General features: G+C 44.2%; 1 protein-coding gene and 1 non-coding gene across 7 annotated transcripts in view; one reads left to right on the top strand and one right to left on the bottom strand.

The window, feature by feature from the left end:
- Nucleotides 1-19,340, top strand: part of LOC120105084 (uncharacterized) — a 123,895-nt gene that overhangs the window by 46,098 nt on the left and 58,457 nt on the right. The window lies entirely within an intron of this gene.
- On the bottom strand, nt 19,149-19,254 carry LOC120112686 (small nucleolar RNA R71). The gene has a single exon (XR_005514257.3). It is a non-coding gene; the product is annotated as a small nucleolar RNA R71 (small nucleolar RNA).

The following is a 19,340-nucleotide window of genomic DNA, read 5'->3' as shown; positions in this document are numbered from 1 at the left end:
TTTTGCATGACATGATGCTGGATCAGACGGAACATTTGGCAGCATGTTAGGAATTCCTTCTTTTGCATGAAATGGTGGATTGTTTTGGTATTTCTTGCCATGTAAAACATAAGTTATTGCTAAAAATTTGGTCTGGGTCACGTATGTGGTTGACCAGTTAACCATTTTCACAACATATCATTTCAAGAAAACATTGCTGAAGGTTTTATTGATTTAAATTCTCACATGGAAGTTAAGAACTGATTAACCTTGACTTTCTTTAGAAAACTAATTTATCCTTGTTTACTTGCGATAATTATTTCAACAAGAAATGTGGATAACATCAATGTAACTACAGTTAGAGAGTGTCATCTTGTTCATTCTTTTATATTTCAAGACCTAATATTTGCAAACCTAGAAAGCTGCGTTAAAAAAAATTCACAAAGCTGTATTGTCAGATGCATAGATTATTTATCAACCAGGCGCCCATTGGCTTATATTTCAAAAGCCCTTGGACCACAGAAAAAGGCATGGAGTACATACGCAAGGGAGCTGCTCGCGGTGGTACACGCGGTCAAGGTTTGGAAGCCTTACCTACTTGGAAGACTCTTCATCATTGTCACCGACCAGCAAGCTCTTCGGCACCTTCAACAAAAAATCGTGACTCCAGAGCAGCAGAAATTCTTGGTAAAGTTACTTGGCTTTGAATATGACATTATTTATCAACCAGAGAAAGAGAATAAGGTGGCCGACGCATTGTCATGGAAGGAGGGGAGTCCGCTACTTGACGGCACCCTTGAGGACAAGGGTACTCTCCAAAAGGGGGGGATGATGAGTACCCCGGCCCGCCAAGCCAAAATCTAGAAGGCTTGGCCGAGGCCAACCTCGGCCAAGACCAACCAGCGGGCCAAATCCACTGCTTGGGCACTGCTTGGAGGTTTGCCCAAGCAGCGGCCAACCTCGCCAGCGGCCGGTTCAGCCCCGCGCGGGCCTTGCTCAGCGCTTGCGCGAGGTCTTGCGCCCACCACAGCACCGCGTGGCCAACCGCGCGCCCGTTCAGCCACAGCCGCGCACGACCCACCACGCGCGTGCATCCCAGGCGTGCGGCCCTTCGCGCGGATGGCAGCAGGCGCGCAGACCAGTGCGCGCCCACGAGCCCGCGTGCGGCCAACCGCGCACGCACGAGCAGCCCGCTCGCGGCCCTCTGCGCGCCCGAACCTCGCCAAGCCCGCTTGAGGGACTCCAACTTGTATGCTCCGAGCCGTTGGACCCGAGCGACTGGATATGGTCCTTCCCAATTTGGGGCAAGCTTTCCTTGCTCCGTAGGTCGAGAGGCTTCGGCTTTCTTCAGGACAAGATCACCCACTTTGAAGAGCTTGATCTCGACTCTAGAGTTGTAATATTGTGCCGCTTTCTGTTGATATCTTGCCATACGAATTCGAGCGGCTTCCCTTGTTTCTTCGAGGAGATCTAGGTTGTTTCTGAGTCGTGGTGAATTTGGAGCTGCATCGTAGTTCTCCACCCTTGGTGACGGAAGTTCGATCTCCAAGGGGATGACTGCTTTCGTTCCATAGGCTAGGTTAAAAGGGGTTTCACCAGTTGGGATCCGGAACATGGTTCTATAGGCCCAGAGAACATTGTAAAGATCTTCGACCCATTGCCCTTTAGACCGATCGAGTCTGGCCTTAAGTCCTTGAAGGATGGTCCGATTTGTCACCTCCATTTCTCCATTAGTCTGGGGATGAGCGACCGAGGTGAAACGATGGTCAATGCCGAGCTCGGAAAAGAACTCCATGAAGCGGGCATTGTCAAACTGACGGCCGTTGTCGGATATGATAACGTTGGGGAGCCCAAACCTATCGATATCCAGACGAATTCTTGCATCTTTGGCTCGGTGATTTGAGCCACTGGTTTAGCTTCGACCCACTTGGTGAAATAGTCAATGGAGATGATGAAAAACTTTCTTTGCCCGATAGCTTGGGGGAACGGTCCCAAGATGTCGATTTCCCATTAGGCAAACGGCCAGGGGGCACTGATTGAGGTCAGTAGAACTGAGGGTCGGCACTGAATATTGGCGTTCCGCTGGCATCGGTCACATCTTTGGACGAAGTCTGCGGTGTCTTTCTGGAGTGTAGGCCAATAATATCCTTGGCGTAGAATCTTATAGGCCAAGGCCCGACTTTCTAGGTGGTTTCCGCAGATCCCCTCGTAAACTTCTCGCATGGCATAATCCGCCTCCGAGGGACGGAGGCATCTGAGTGTTAGATGTATGCCCAAGAAGCCAATTTTGGCTGACACATTATTAATTCTAGGACATAATTTGTGCTTGACTTTATTATTATTGAATAAATGAAAGGCATCTTTTTCATTCATATTGTGTCTATGAATCGTCCAAGGAATTAATAAGATGATGCATATTCTCAAGAGTTGAGAATTTGAGCCATGTATCATTAGTGATTAATTTCTAAATGCTCCTGATCGATGGATCATCACGAGAACGGTGATCGATCCGAAGAGATCAGTGCACAGATTACTTTCCTTATGGATGGACGAGACCGAGTCCACAGTGTAGCGACACTGAAGTAATAGTGCAGGTGCTTGTTAAGAACAAGGGTACTGAGCGTGACCAATACAAGAAGTCACTTGGATGTCTATCCACTCGTCAGTGACTTGCTTGATGTTGTAGTAGTGTGACTGGTCCTTTGACCTGCGGTGCTTCGGCTACTCACAGTGAGGTTATTGTAGTTTGACTGCACACATACATGGTCTCTAGCCATATGGATCCATGCAGTGTAGATTGGCTGCAGTAAGTTCACTGTAGGAGTAGGGTATGCACCTATAAGGAATCTATCGACCTTGATAGATAAGAAGAGAGCCTATGTGATTTATAAGACTGAGTTCGTAAGACCTCGGTCGGGGCAGTATGCACAGTGGAGAAAAAGTTTTCCACTCTCGAACTTAAGTCGAATAAATCTTCACATATGACAGACGATGGGGTTTGACGAGTTGTCCATGACCTCCGTCTTGTAGGGATCCACGATAGTAGGACTGTATCACACGATAACTGCACCTAGAGGTTCATCATTCTATTCTGCTGGGTAGCCACTACATGCTGCTAGGTGTCACTGGTGGATGGTGGGACTCATAGGGATTGTCTCGATGATCGATAAACCCTAATGAGTTGAGTTGGAATCGTTCCAACCCATTGAAAGGAGTTTTCAATGATATTATGATAGAGATCGCAATATATCTCACTACCAGTCAGAATAGAACCTATGAGGTCACACGCACTAGAAGTATTGACCGATCCGATGGTTGAAAAGTGATTATGAATCACGAGTAATCAATTCGATTGATAAGAAGTTGAAGAAGGAATGGGAATTGATTAATTGGACTTAAAACACAAATCCTACTTGAAGTAGGATTCCTAGAGTTCTAATTGGATTAGGACTGGGAATCCTATTTGGAGTAGGACTGGGATTCCTACTTGGAGTAGGATTCCTACAATCCTAATTAGATTAGGATTTTGAATTCATCTTTGGATTCCTACTTAGAATAGGATTCCTAGAAATCCTAATTGGATTAGGACTTCGGATTCAAATAGAGTCCTAATTGGATTAGGACTAAAATTAAATATGTCGTAATTTGGATTAGGATTTCTTAAGTCACAATTAATTATTAATCTAATGAATCAATAAGACTCCTAATTGGATTAGGATTGAAGAGTTCAATTGAGTCAAAATTGATTTAAGTTCTAATTGGATTAGGACTTACCTAGATTGGATCCAATTTGGTTTTCCCTTGGACTAAGCCTAATTAGATTAGGGCTTAGCCACATTAGGGCAACCAAAACCTTACTTAATGAGGATTACGGCAATATAAGAGGGAGGGGCTCACGCCCCTCCTCTTTTGATCTCTTGGTGCGGCATGAAGAGAGGGGGCCGGCGCCCCCTCTTTGGAAACTTGTCTAGGGCTCCTAATTTGTAGGAGCCCTAGATGGCTATAAAAGAGGACAAGGGGCCAGCGCCCTAGATGAATGTGATTCCTCCTCCTCCAAGCCGTGGCCACCCCTCTTCCTCCCTTGGTTCAGCCGCAAGCAAGAAGAGGAAGAAAAAGAACCTTGGCGGCGGCCTCCTTCTCCTTTCTTCCTTCCAACGCAGGGAAAAGAAAAGAAGGCTGCGTGGGGTTCGTTCCTCCTCTTCTTCATCCTTCTTCTTCCTCCTCTCAAGACATTCAAGAGTTGAAAGAAAGAGAGGAAATCAGCCATCAAAAGAAGTCTTTGCAAGGGAGCTAGCACCCCGGGAAGACTAGAGAGCTTTGATCGGATCTCTGCTTCGTGTGGATACCCGTAGAGGCCGGACACTTGAACGGCTTCAAGCGAACCCTCTTCCTAAACCACGAACTCAGATTTGCGGGGATCATCTACCCGCACAAGGTGAAGATCTGATTTTCTATTGTTTTTAAAAGTTTTTAATCCTTGCCTAACTACGAACGGTTCATGAAACAACGTTCATGCGATGAACGTCGATCCCGCACATGCCTCTTCCGCTGCCATCTGATTTTTTTTTGAAATATCAGCGGCATGGGCGGGTTTCCAACAGTGGTATCAGAGCCTAGGCTTCGTAGATTAAGGTAAGAATTAATTATAAATAGGCTTATTAGATCTGAAAATTGAATGATCATGCATGCTGAAAATTTTCTGCATGCAGATTTTTCCTAGGGTGCTGATTTTTGCATGCTGATTTTTATGTGATAAAAAGATGATTCTAATTGCATTGTTAATGGGATTACAAAGTTTAGAATCATGATTAGCATGATCAGCAACCTATGTCATAAGATAATCAATTAGTTTTCAGATCTGAAAATTATAATTGCTGCATGTGGTGATGATCATAGGATTCAAACCCTTTTGGTATCAAATGTAATGACCTGCGATGTGATCTGTAATGTCATGTAATTTTTCAGATGCTTGCATGCATCTTATTTGATGTTTTGAGAGGCCTGCGTGCCTCCTAAAAGGGGATGTAATTTATTTTTATTTTTATTTTATATCTGGTTGTATTTCTGTGATGTGATGTACGTCAACGATCAAGTCGAAGATGATGCATGAGATGAACAGGGGTCTAAGCGGTTGATGGCGATTGGATCAAGAGTTGGTCAAGGATCGAGTCAAGGAGGCTTGGAACCAATTCAGGAGTTGAAGATCAGTTGATCGATTGACGTGCATGTGCTTGTAATACGACCTAACTAGAATCCATGATCATCACCTATTTAAAGTTTAGCTTTAATTATTGCTGCGATTATAACTGCCTGCAATGTGCCGTTTGCATGTGATGTGAATGAGAGTCGGGTAGATAGGTTTACATGTGATGTAGCAAACCCAATTGAGACCTAAATTAAAACCTCCTCAATCAAGTCGAGAGTGAACCGACATGAGCAAGTCATATTAGATTAATTGATCTAATTGGTGTCTAGGAAAGCATGAAAGGTGGTTACTTAATTAGGACCTTACTCTCTGAGTAAGGAGAGCCTCCCACCTGCTTACCTGGCCAATTGTTCGATTACCTCTTATGAAGAGCTCAAGTTGCAAACACTAAGACCTGATTAATCAATGTTAAGTCAATAGGTCTTCCACTGTAGTAGAGCTGCTAAGGTCTTTCTGATGTTGATTTGTCTCGGCTGGACACAGTGGGCAAGTTGCATCAGGGGGCTGGACCTCTCTATAGACATGAGATGTTGTAGGGTAAAGGTGGGGTTGGGCACCAATAACTGTTAGGTGAGGACCCAGTGACGACTTTATTCCTACGGTTATACGGTGGGTCTGACTTAACTAAGAAATGGGACCAATAACTGTTAGGTGAGGTCTTCATGGCTTAGAGATCGAGTTGCACTGCAACATGCTTGAGTAGCATTGTACAAGAGTTGTACACTCATCCATCTATGTGTCACCAATAACTGTTAGGTGAGGTGCCATGTAGATCGGTGGGACCGCAGTACCCACTAGAAACCCTAGTCGTGTAGGATTTCCGTTTTCCTACCAGGGGAGTGTGAGGAATTCGAGAAAATAGTGGGAGTTACATTTGTTTTAAAAGACCTTAGAACAGATTAGGATCAAGTACAAAAGTCTAACTAGAATCTTTACTCTCTGCAGATCATAATGTCAGCCTCAAACCCTTTGACCCGTATTCTTGAGACCAACCGATTGACCGGAACCAATTATAAGGACTGGCTTAGAAACCTCAAAATTATTTTGGACTGTGAGAAAATAGGCTACATACTCGATTCAGATATCCCCACACTACCAGCACGTCCTACTGATGTTCAGCAACAGATGCATCAAAAGTGGGTGGATGATGACATTTGAGTCAAGTGCTATATGATGGCATCCATGTCCAATGAACTCCAATGCCAGCATGAGAATCTCAAGACTGCTAGGGACATACTAGCACACCTACAAGAGTTGTATGGTGAGCAGAGTCGCACAGCTCGTTTTGAAGTGTCCAAGAGGCTCTTCAAGACAAAGATGCGCGAAGGGCAGTCCGTCCATGATCACGGTCTGACTATGATCAAGGACCTTGAGGAGCTTGAGAAGCTCGGTATGAACATGCACAAGGAATTGCAAGTTAATCTGATCCTTCAATCCCTTCCTGCTACCACATGAATAAGATTGAATGCACTAAGACTGAACTGATAAATATGTTGGTAACTGCTGAGGGAGCCTTGAAAGGTTCAAGGGGCAATGTCCTTGCTGCTTAGTTGACTTCTGGTTCCAAGAGAAAGTCTACTTGGAAGAAAAAGAAGCCTGCGAAGAAGCAAAAGAAAGACAATAAGCCAAAGAAGGAAGTTCAAAAGAAAAAGGCCAATGACAAAGGAAAATATTTCCACTGCAATGTCGACGGCCACTGGAAGAGGAACTGTCCTTCATACCTCGAGAGCCTGAAGAACAAGAAGAATGACACACCTTCAGAAGGTATAGACTTGCTCATAATTGAAACTAATCTAACGGTTTCTTCTACTTCTAGTTGGGTTATAGATTCTGGTTCTAGTGCTCATCTGTGCACTACCATGCAGGGTCTAAAGGAAAGTAGAAGGCTGGCGGAAGGTGCGATAATCCTTCGGGTTGGCAACGGGGCAAAAGTTGCTGCTGTGGCTGTCGGCTTCTACCATCTGCGACTACCGTCTGGTTTTAGTTTATTACTTAGAGACTGCTATTATGTACCTGCTGCTAGCAGAAATTTGATTTATGTTTTATGTCTAGCACAGGAAGGTCATGTTTTTACATTTGACAAAGAATGTTGTTCTATTTATTTCAGAAATAAAATAGTCGCACGTGGTTTTATGATTGACAGTCTCTATCATTTGCATATGGATGTATCTATAAATGTGTCTGAGCAAGTAGTGAATGCCAAAGGATCCAAAAGATCCAGGGATAAGATAAACCAAAAATATTTGTGGCACCTCAGGCTTGGCCATATTGGAGAGGACAAAATGAACAAAATGGATAAAGATGGGCTTCTCGGCTCATTGACTTTCGAGTCATATCCAGTTTGTGAATCCTGTCTTCAAGAAAAAATGGCTAGATTGCCCTTTGTAGGACATGGGGAGAGGACCACTGAAATACTTATCCTAGTACATACAGATGTATGTGGCCCATTCGATATGATAGCAAGGGGGCGTTATTCGTACTTCATTACCTTTACCGATGATTATTCACGGTATGGGTATGTCTATCTTATGAGACACAAATCTGAATCTTTCGAAAAGTTCAAAGAGTTCAGAAATGAAGTAGAAAAACAAACTGGAAAACCCCTTAAGGCTCTTCGATCAGATCGAGGAGGAGAATACCTTAGTGGAGAATTCCGGGACTATCTCAAGGACAATGGCATAGTCTCACAATGGACTCCTCCGGGTACACCTCAACTCAACGGGGTGTCAGAGAGAAGAAATCGGACTCTATTGGATATGGTCCGGTCCATGATGAGCTTCACTGATTTACCTATGTTTCTTTGAGGAGATGCCTTACTTACCGCAGTATATCTACTGAATAGAGTTCCCTCTAAATTCGTTCTTACCACACCGTATGAGATATGGTATGGTAAGAAACCAAGTTTTGGTCATCTCAAGATTTGGGGATGTCCGGCCCACGTCAAGAGACTACAGACGGACAAACTAGAGGCTAGGACCATAAGTGCTCGTTTTATAGGATATCCTAAAGAGTCATTAGGATACAATTTTTACGTCTCAGAGGATCACAATGTGTTTGTGAGCCGTCATGCCATCTTCTTGGAAAACCAGTTTATCCTTGATAGAGGCAGTGGGAGAAAAATTGAGCTTGAAGAGAAAGTCTCTGAAAAGCAACGAGTCATGGATCCTATCGAACCCATTAATACAGAGCCAGTACATGATGTCCCTCAACCACCTCGCAGATCTAGTAGGGTCTCCCATCCTCCCGATAGATACTTAGGTATACTAGAAGAGGATACCGAGGAAATATTCCTAGTGGGAGATAGGGATCACATACAAGATCCCAAAACCTACAACGAGGCGATATCTGATATCGATTCCGAGAAATGGTTAGAAGCTATGAAGTTAGAATTAGACTCCATGCATTCCAACCAAGTCTGGACCTTAGTAGATCCACCAGAAGGTATTGTACCTATTGGATGTAAATGGATCTACAAAAGGAAGATAGGTTCGGATGGAAAGGTAGAGACCTTTAAGGCAAGGCTGGTGGCGAAAGGGTATAGTCAACGCGAAGGCATTGACTATCAGGAGACCTTTTCATCTGTAGCCATGCTGAAATCCATCCGAACATTGCTTGCTATTGCAGCATTTCATGATTATGAAATCTGGCAGATGGATGTGAAAACTGCTTTCCTAAATGGACATCTTGATGAAGATATCTACATGGAACAGCCTTTGGGTTTCACTTCCAGTGATGGAGATCACAAGGTCTGCAAGCTGCAAAGGTCCATTTATGGACTAAAGCAAGCATCTCGGAGTTGGAACACTCGTTTCGATGACGCAATCAAAACGTTTGATTTCATCAAAAACGAAGAGGAACCGTGTGTTTACAAAAAGGTTAGTGGGAGCGCTGTCGTATTTCTCGTACTGTACGTGGACGACATCCTCCTGATAGGGAATGATATTTCCATGCTAACCTCGGTCAAGGTCTGGTTGTCAAAAGAATTCTCCATGAAAGACCTTGGGGAAGCATCCTATATTTTGGGAATAAAGGTCTATAGAGATAGATCTAAAAGGATGCTTGGCCTATCACAGAAAATGTATATAGAGGAAGTGCTGAAAAGGTTCCGCATGGAAAACTCCAAAAGGGGTCTTTTACCCCTTAGGCATGGAATTCATCTTTCCAAGAAGATGTGCCCCAACACATCTGAAGAGATTCAACGCATGAGCAAGATTCCCTATGCATCAGCAATAGGGAGCCTCATGTATGTCATGCTATGTACATGACCTAATATAGCTTTTGCTGTGAGTGTCACAAGCAGATATCAGTCAAATCCAGGTGAAGAACACTGGACAGCTGTGAAGAATATTCTTAAGTACTTGAGAAGAACTAAAGATTTATTCTTGGTTTTTGGAGGATCATCAGAGTTGAAGGTAGATGGATACACAGATTCAGACTTCATGACTGATATCGATGATAGGAAGTCAACATCTGGATGTGTTCTTGTGCAATGGCGGTACGGTAAATTGGAAGAGTTTCAAACAACCGATCATTGCTGATTCTACTATGGAAGCTGAATACATCGCCGCCTCCGAAGCTGCTAAGGAAGGCTTCTGGTTCAAGAAATTCATTGCGGAATTGGATGTAATGTCATCAGATGCCATAAGACTCTACTGCGATAATAATGGCGCCATAGCCCTTGCTAAGGAGCCAAGGTCTCATCAGAAGTCCAAGCATATAGAGCGGCGCTTCCATCTCATACGCGACTATGTTGAGAAGAAGTATGTCGAAGTACAGAGAGTAGACTCCGCGGACAACGTGGCAGACCCGTTCACTAAACAGCTAAGTCAGCAAAAGACTGAAGTCCACCTTGAGAAGATGGGACTAAGATATATGACTGATTGGCTTTAGTGCAAGTGGGAGATTGTTAGATGTATGCCCTAGAAGCCAATTTTGGCTGACACATTATTAATTCTAGGACATAATTTGTACTTGACTTTATTATTATTGAATAAATGAAAGGCATCTTTTTCATTCATATTGTGTCTATGAATCGTCCAAAGAATTAATAAGATGATGATGCATATTTTCAAGAGTTGAGAATTTGAGCCATGTATCATTAGTGATTAATTTCTAAACGCTCCTGATCGATGGATCATCACGAGGACGGTGATCGATCCGATGAGATCAGTGCACAGATTACTTTCCTTATGGATGGACGAGACTCGAGTCCACAGTGTAGCGACACTGAAGTAATAGTGCAGGTGCTTGTTAAGAACAAGGGTACTGAGCGTGACCAATACAAGAAGTCACTTGGATGTCTATCCACTCGTCAGTGACTTGCTTGATGTTGCAGTAGTGTGACTGGTTCTTTGACCTGTGGTGCTTCGGCTACTCACAGGGAGATTATTGTAGTTTGACTGCACACATACATGGTCTCTAGCCATATGGGTCCATGCAGTGTAGATTGGCTGCAGTAAGTTCACTGTAGGAGTAGGGTATGCACCTATAAGGAATCTATCGACCTTGATAGATAAGGAGAGATCCTATATGATTTATAAGACTGAGTTCGTAAGACCTCGGCCGGGGCAATATGCATAGTGGAGAAAGAGTTTTCCACTCTCGAACTTAAGTCAAATAAATCTTCACATATGACAGACGATGGGGTTTGACGAGTTGTCCATGACCTCCGTCTTGTAGGGATCCACGATAGTAGGACTGTATCACACGATAACTGCACCTAGAGATTCACCATTCTATTCTGCTGGGTAGCCGCTACATGCTGCTAGGTGTCACTGGTGGATGGTGGGACTCATAGGGATTGTCTCGATGATCGATAAATCCTAATGAGTTGAGTTGGAATCGTTCCAACCCATTGAAAGGAGTTTTCAATGATATTGTGATAGAGATCGCAATATATCTCACTACCAGTCAGAATAGAACCTATGGGGTCACACACACTAGAAGTATTGACCGATCCGATGGTTGAAAAGTGATTATGAATCACGAGTAATCAATTCGATTGATAAAAAGTTGAAGAAGGAATGAGAATTGATTAATTGGACTTAAAACACAAATCCTACTTGAAGTAGGATTCCTAGAGTTCTAATTGGATTAGGACTGGGAATCCTATTTGAAGTAGGACTGGGATTCCTACTTGGAGTAGGATTTCTACAATCCTAATTAGATTAGGATTTTGAATTCATCTTTGGATTCCTACTTAGAATAGGATTCCTAGAAATCCTAATTGGATTAGGACTTCGGATTCAAATAGAGTCCTAATTGGATTAGGACTAAAATTAAATATGTCCTAATTTGGATTAGGGTTTCTTAAGTCATAATTAATTATTAATCTAATGAATCAATAAGACTTCTAATTGGATTAGGATTGAAGAGTTCAATTGAGTCAAAATTGATTTAAGTTCTAATTGGATTAGGACTTACCTAGATTGGATCCAATTTGGTTTCCCCTTGGACTAAGCCTAATTAGATTAGGGCTTAGCCACATTAGGGCAACCAAAACCTTACTTAATGAGGATTAGGGCAACATAAGAGGGAGGGGCTCACGCCCCTCCTCTTTTGATCTCTTGGTGCGGCATGAAGAGAGGGGGCCGGCGCCCCCTCTTTGGAAACTTGTCTAGGGCTCCTAATTTGTAGGAGCCCTAGACGGCTATAAAAGAGGACAAGGGGCCGGCACCCTAGATGAATGTGATTCCTCCTCCTTCAAGCCGTGGCCACCCCTCTTCCTCCCTTGGTTCAGCCGCAAGCAAGAAGAGGAAGAAAAAGAACCTTGGCGGCCTCCTCCTTCTCCTTTCTTCCTTCCAACGCAGGGAAAAGAAAAGAAGGCTGCGTGGGGTTCATTCCTCCTTCTCTTCTTCATCCTTCTTCCTCCTCTCAAGTACATTCAAGAGTTGAAAGAAAGAGAGGAAATCAGCCATCAAAAGAAGTCTTTGCAAGGGAGCTAGCACCCCGGAAAGACTAGAGAGCTTTGATCGGATCTCTGCTTCGTGTGGATACCCGTAGAGGCCGGACACTTGAACGGCTTCAAGCGAACCCTCTTCCTAAACCACGAACTCAGATTTGCGGTGATCATCTACCCGCACAAGGTGAAGATCTGATCTTCTATTGTTTTTAAAAGTTTTTAATCCTTGCCTAACTACGAACGGTTCATGAAACAACGTTCATGCGATGAACGTCGATCCCGCACATGCCTCTTCCGCTGCCATCTGATTTTTTTTGAAATATCAGCGGCATGGGCGGGTTCCCAACACTGAGGAGCGGAGATGTGAAGGACCTGCGGTATAGCATGCCTTCATACAGGAGGTATCGGGAAGCCTGGCGCTTGACTCGGCGGGCCTCGAGCTCATCATCGGGGAGGATTTCATTCTGTAGGAAGTCGACAAATGCATCCATCCAGCTCGGTTCAGTTTCGATGCAGAGGGTCGACTTAGGCTCCTCGGTGCTTGGTGTTTGAAGATACTCGTGTCGTGGTTCTCGGGAGCTCGCTCATGCGGGAAGTCGCCAGCTTTGATAGCAAGTCGGCCCTCGCATTCTCTGTCCTGGAGATGTGCTAAATGTCGAAGGTGTTCAACGTAGAGGTGATATTTCGTACCTTCTGGAGATACTTTTGCATTGATGGCTCTCTAGCTTCAAAGTCTCCTAAGATTTGGCTCATGATCAATTGGGAATCACTGAGGATTTTTAGGCTGCCGACCTTGAGCTCCTTCGCCAATTTCAGTCCGGCAATGAGCGCCTCGTACATCGCTTCGTTGTTCGAGGCCGGAAACTCGAGGCGTAAAGCTTGCTCCGCGACCACTCCATCCGGGCTGGTAAGAATGAGGCCTGCCCCACTATCCCCCGAGGTTGAGGAACCGTCCACATGTAGGACCCATGGCCACTCTGAGGTGTCTTCCTTTGATGTGAGCTCGGTCTCGAGGTCGTTTGGGAGGGTGCATTCCACTATGAAGTTGGCGAGCACTTATGCCTTGATTGCTGGCCTCGGGCGGTACTCGAGGTCGAATTTTTCAAGCTCAATCGCCCATCTTGCAATTCTTTCCACACGATTCGATCGTTGCAAAACTTGTTTTATGGGTTGGTCAGTTAATACGGCCATGGTGTGAGCTTGGAAGTACGGCCGGAGCCTTCAGGCCGAGATGAGTAGCGCATAGACTGTTTTTTCTAATTTAAAGTATCGGGGCTCTACATCTCGCAGAATTCGACTGGTGTACTATATTGATTTCTGGGATGTCTTCTTTCCGAACTAGGACTGAGCTCATTGCTACCGTGCACACAGCAAGGTATAGGTAGAGAAGCTCGCCCTGCTGAGGTTTTGTGAGCAATGGAGGGAAGGCGAGATGACACCTGGGTTCTTCGAAGGCTTGCTAGCACTCTTCAGTCCACACGAAGTTTTTTGGCCGTTTGAGAATCTTGAAGAAAGAGAGACATCGCTCTGCCGACCTCGAGACAAACCTTCCCAAGGCCGCAACTCGTCCAGTGCGCCGTTGTACTTTCTTGACCGTCCTTGGGGGTGCCATCTCCTGCAGCGCTCGGATCTTTTCTGGGTTCGCTTCGATCCCGCGTTGAATTACTCTTGTAGCAATAGAGGCCTTTGTCGGTGACAAAGGCTGTCTTTTTCTCATCTTCGGACGCCATTCGGATCTGATTGTACCCCGAGAAGGCATCCATGAATGTCAGCAACTGGTGTCCCGAGGTAGAATCAACGAGCTGGTCGATCCTAGGGAGTGGAAAATTGTCCTTCAGGCATGCTTTGTTCAGATCAGTGTAATCCACACACATGCGCCGCTTTCCATTGGTTTTCTTCACGAGGACCATGTTGGTGAGCCAGTTCGGGTAGGTGACCTCTCTGATAAAACTAGCCTCGAGGAGTTTGTCCATCTTCTCAGCCGCCGCTTGCTGTCGTTCTGGTGCAAAGCTCCGTTTTTTTCTGCCTGACGGGCTTGTAAGTTGGGCTCACATGGAGTTGTTGAACCATAACTTTACGATCTATTCCTGGCATGTCAGTGGGCGATCAGGCGATTACGTCGGCATTGGCTTGGAGAAATTCAATCATGTGGTCTCGCTCACGGGGGCTTAGCCTGGAGCCGACCTGTACGGTTTGATCCGGGCGGTCCTCTCTTAAGGGGATTTGAAGTAGGAGCTTCCCGGGCTCTACTCGTTGCTTCTTAGGCTCGTCCCGCACTTCCAAGGTCTCGATAGGTAGTGCCAAGGCCGAGATTTGGACTGATTTTTCAGCCAGTTGTTTTGCTTTGAGGGTCGCCATGTAACTTTGCTTGGCTGTTGCTTGGTCCCCTCGAGCTTCGCCGACTCTCCGTTCGGTGGGAAATCGCATGAGCAGGTGGTAGGTTGATACTATGGCCCGGAGGGCGTTGAGCCCAGGTCGGCCGAGAATAGTATTGTAGACTGAAGCCACCCGGACTACTAGGAAGTCCATCTTCACGGTACTCTCTTTAGGGGCAGCCCGGCCGTAACAGGTAGGCTAACTACTCCTTCAACCGGGACTGATTCCCTAGTGAATCCGACCAGTGGAGCGTTCATTCTTCGGAGCTGGTCCTCCGTCATTCCAATTTTTTGGAAAGCATCATAGAATAATACGTTTGCAGAGCTTCCATTATCAACTAAAACACGTTTTACATCAAACTTATTTATGACATGGGAGATGACCACATCATCATCATGGGGAGTTTCAACTCCTTTTAAGTCTTCATCCAAGAACGAGATGGCTTCTGTCGTGCGCTGACGCTTCAGGGGGCCTTCCTTCCCAGCAGGTTCTTTAGCCGAGCTTCCTTCGGCAGAGCCCCCTCCTATGGCGTTGATGGTGCCAGCAATGGGTTTGTTATTGTTTTGATCTTCAGGCGGCGCGGCGTTCTCCACTGGTCCTCCTTCATCACGCCGGTTTTGTACAAATCGGTTGAGTGTCCCACAACGGATAAGCACTTCAATCTCATCTCGAAGTCGGAAGCACTCCTTTGTGTCGTGGCCGTGATCTTGATGAAAGTGATAGTACTTTCTAAAGCGTTGCCGAGCTTCCGACTCTCGCATCGGTGGTGGAGGTCGGAGATAGCCTCGGCCTTCTATTTCCATGAGGATCTCGGCCCGAATAGTGGTGAGGGGAGTATAGTTTCCGTACCTCCCTGGGGGCGTTCTTGGCCGAGGCGGGGATCTCGGTCGGGGTCGCTGATAAGTGCTTAATAATTCATAATTTAGTTATCTTTCCATAGCACTTATCAATGTTCTTAAACTGATAAATACGTATTTTACCATAAAATTGAATAATTGTTGAAATAAATTTAAAATATGGTAAGAAGTAAATAATTCTTTTCTTAAACCAGACTCTGAACTTGTCTCTCTCTTGGTTGCGATCTTTCATGAAAACTACAGAAAAACGTATAAGGAGAAGATTGTGTTGATCCGGTTTAGTAACCTGATGGAGTTGTAATCAAGCTAAGGCTATGATTAAACAGGTTTTGGTCCTGATTAGATAATTATTTTTTGTATGAGGAAAAAGGTTTGATTAACCCTTTTTATTAAGTCACGGTCCTGTTTTTAGTCTTGTCGAGTCCGGTCTGAAGCAGTTCAGCAAGAATTAAATTTAAATGACATTGGACTCGAGAACAAGTTCAAGCAAATCAACGATCATGACCCACCTCAAATCCAAAGCCAATTTCCAACCAATTCCTTACCTGCCTTCATATAAAATTTATTATTTATAAACAAAATAATAATAATAATAATAATAATAATAATTAAATATCGACGATTCACTGTTCATATGAACAGTGTCCCGTGAAAACACTGTTCATATGAACAGTGTTACAAATATATATATATATATAAAATGAAAACTCCACTGTTCATCTTCTTCCCCCCCTCCCCCGCAGTGCATTATGGCCGAGATTCCCGTCAATTCTCCCGTTCCAGCCACGAGATGGCGTCGCCTAAGAGATCCTCCACGCAAGCCTCCATGCGGTGCAGCCAGCCTCCCGTTCCTCCGCCTCTTCATCCGCCTGCGCCAGCGCCTCCGCACAGCAGCCATTCCGAGCATCCGAGCCTTCTCCGCGTCCCTCCCGCGATGCAATCCTCCCAAAATTGGCAAATCATCAATCTTCCAGTCCTCCCCAGCATCCCGTGATCTGCCCAGCAAGTCTTCCGCATCAGCCCGCGTCCCCGCCTCCTCACGGCTGTCTACTTTCCCAGCAAAACAGAGCAAGAAAAAGAACATTCTTCCCCTCCAATCCAGCGCCCGAAGCAGGGGATTTCTCTTCCCAAAAATCGGCAGATCATCCAACCCAATCCTCCACTCCTTCCGCGCCCAAAGGTTTCCTCCCAGCTGATTCGCAAATCCAACGCCATTCCCTCCGAATCACGGCCAAAAGAAATCCCCTGTTTCAAGATCAGATCGCATCCCAGCACGTCCGCAGCCTTCTTCTCGTCCGCATCCTCTGTGCATCTCAGCGTGATCGATCGTTATTCACCTTCCACCAAATCCAGATCATCTTCCGCGTTGAAGAAGCATCGGATCACGCCCACTGCCCGCAAGGATCCAGCCTTCGCTTCCAACTCTTCTCCGCGATCAACACTTCAGCTTCCAGATTCCTCCCCTCCGCAAAGCCAAGATCCAGCTTTTCCCCATATGAATTAACTTCAAATCCCCCGGATCCAGTCATCCAGCTGGAGCAAATCAGCTCTGCGGAGAATTGAATTTAAATTTTGAATGAAACCGTGAGAAGAAGGGGGGGCTATAAAAGAGGAGATTACTCTGCGAACAGGGGGGGAGGAACGAGAGAAAAAGAAATTAAAGAAAAGAGAAAGGAGGGGGGAGAGATAGTACTTTGGGTATTTTGGGAATGAAGGGAGGCTGGGAGCGGATCAATTAGTGAAAGAAAATGATGTGGATGGCGTGGAGCATCTCAGCAAGCCGATCAAAGTCGCCGAGCATCATGAGCAGCTAAACCTCGATTTAGGGGTTTGACGAAGCCATAGAGGAGTATCCGTTTCGTTTTTATTGATTTGAGTTTGTATTGTAAGATTGTTGCATGATGAAGAATTTATCAATTGATCTTATGATTTATTCAATTTATGTGAATCATTTATCTTGTAGAAAATATTTTACATAGATTGATTTATTTCATCGAATCCAACACCTGTGGTTTGGAGGAGATATTCATGTGACATCAATTTCATATTTAATGATTTAATGATCAGATGCATCATGCTAGGTTAGACAGGCCATGCTTATCGTTAGAGTAGATGGTTTGTGCTAGACTTAGATGATTCATGCTGGAAATTAATTATAATTTTTAATGATTGCTTTGGCTTGTAGTCGGAAGCAATCAAGTCTTAAATACAACTCCATCATTGAAAGTGTCACGGATAAAAATCTATCGGTGGAATCTAGCCCTAAACACCTCCCTCCATAGATAATTCATACTACTACATCTATATTAATTCTTAGTTTTTATCATTTACTCTAGCTTATACCCTTTGAAGTAATTATTCAATTAGAAAAAATAACTTGTCTTCAATCCCTGTGGACCGACACCCGTAATCACTATCCTACAGGATACGTGCTATTGCGTGGTTTATTTTTGAAATTGAAAGAACCGATCAATTTTTGGCGCCGTTGCCGGGGATTGCTAGCATAGTTATTTTCCTATCATTAAAAAAAATTAATAAAAAAAACTTTCAAATATATATATATATATCTAAAATAAAATAAAAAAATTATTTTCTATTATTGTTACTTTTCTTATCTCTTTTTTCTCTTCTACTAATTTTTTTTTATTTTTCTTTTGGTCTTATTTGATCAGGAATCGAAAAGGAGATCTGGGCTATCAAAAAGGAATGCTTTAGAGGTTTGCTTAAAAAAAAATTTAAATTGCTGGAGAAATTCTCTTTGGTAACCTCTAAACCTTTCTTATTTAAATTAATTATTAGCTTGAAATTTTGTGGTGATTGTTTGATTTTAATTTCAGCAAAAGTGTGAATGCATGTTTGATACACATACACAACTAATCTGCACTTAGTAAGGGCAATCACCCCAACAAGATAAGAGCCGGATTTCATCACCGGACTCTTGCCCAACTTAGGTGAACTCAATCTCACATAGTGTCACTTTAATTAAAATCAATTAGACGTTGGCTCCTAGGGACATTCGAGCTCAATAGGACGAAGATCACCGAAAGTTGCACCAATTTCGCTCTGTGGCTTAGTTGATGTCTTGGCAAGCTTTGTCCCTATAAGGGAGACAGTTCATCTGTTCGAGGCAAGTGGGTTTTAAGTGGGACCTTTGCGAACGCATCGTGACCCCTCCACTTACCTGGGAGCTTACCTGGTCAACTCGGTTCATTAGACCGGATTGGAGGCTTAGGTGCCCTCTTCAAACTAATTAGGAGCTGTCTAGTGATTTTAGGACAAAGACTAGATTGATATGCTTTTCTCTTATTGCATGCTTGATTGATCAAGTACTAGTGTATGCAAGGTAGTCGTTCTAGAGTACGAAACCTATTACCTTTTGACCCTGAAATAGAACGAACCCTTAGGAACATTCGAGCTAAGATCAAAACATTAGGATCATCCCCACCTCTTAAGATGGCTGAAGAACAACCCAAACTCCTGAGGGAGTACTTTACTCCCACTATTTACACTTCCCCATCTTGCATTCGATTACCTGAAGTAGTAGCTGTACAATATGAAATAAAATCTAGTGTGATCCAAATGCTCCCATCTTTTTATGGGCTCACCAATGAAGACCCATATAAACACCTAAATGAATTCCTTGAGATTTGCACCACTGTCAAGATTCAGAACTTTACTGATGATGCTCTAAAACTTAGATTATTCCCCTTCTCCCTTAAAGATAGAGCCAAACAATGGCTGAATTCTTTAGAAGCCAACTCGATTCGTTCTTGGGATCAAATGCAATAAGAATTTCTTAAAAAATACTTTCTCATAGGAAGAACGAACCAGTTTAGACGTGCCATTACAAGCTTCTCCCAAACTGAGGGAGAAGAATTTCATGAAACTTGGGAGAGATTTAGGGACCTAATCCGTAAATGCCCTCATTATCAAATACCTAAGTGGCAACTAGTGCAATGTTTTTATGACGGATTGACAGAACGAAACCGTCAGATGATCGATGCTGCATGCGGGGGCACTT

The sequence above is a fragment of the Phoenix dactylifera genome, chromosome 18, assembly GCF_051530095.1.
Source record: "Phoenix dactylifera cultivar Ajwa chromosome 18, Ajwa_hap1_PhDact_Kaust_v1.1, whole genome shotgun sequence".
Classification (NCBI taxonomy): Eukaryota; Viridiplantae; Streptophyta; class Magnoliopsida; order Arecales; family Arecaceae; genus Phoenix; species Phoenix dactylifera.
The sequence above is the reverse complement of the archived record's forward strand: the minus strand, read 5'-3'. Positions and strand labels throughout refer to the sequence as shown.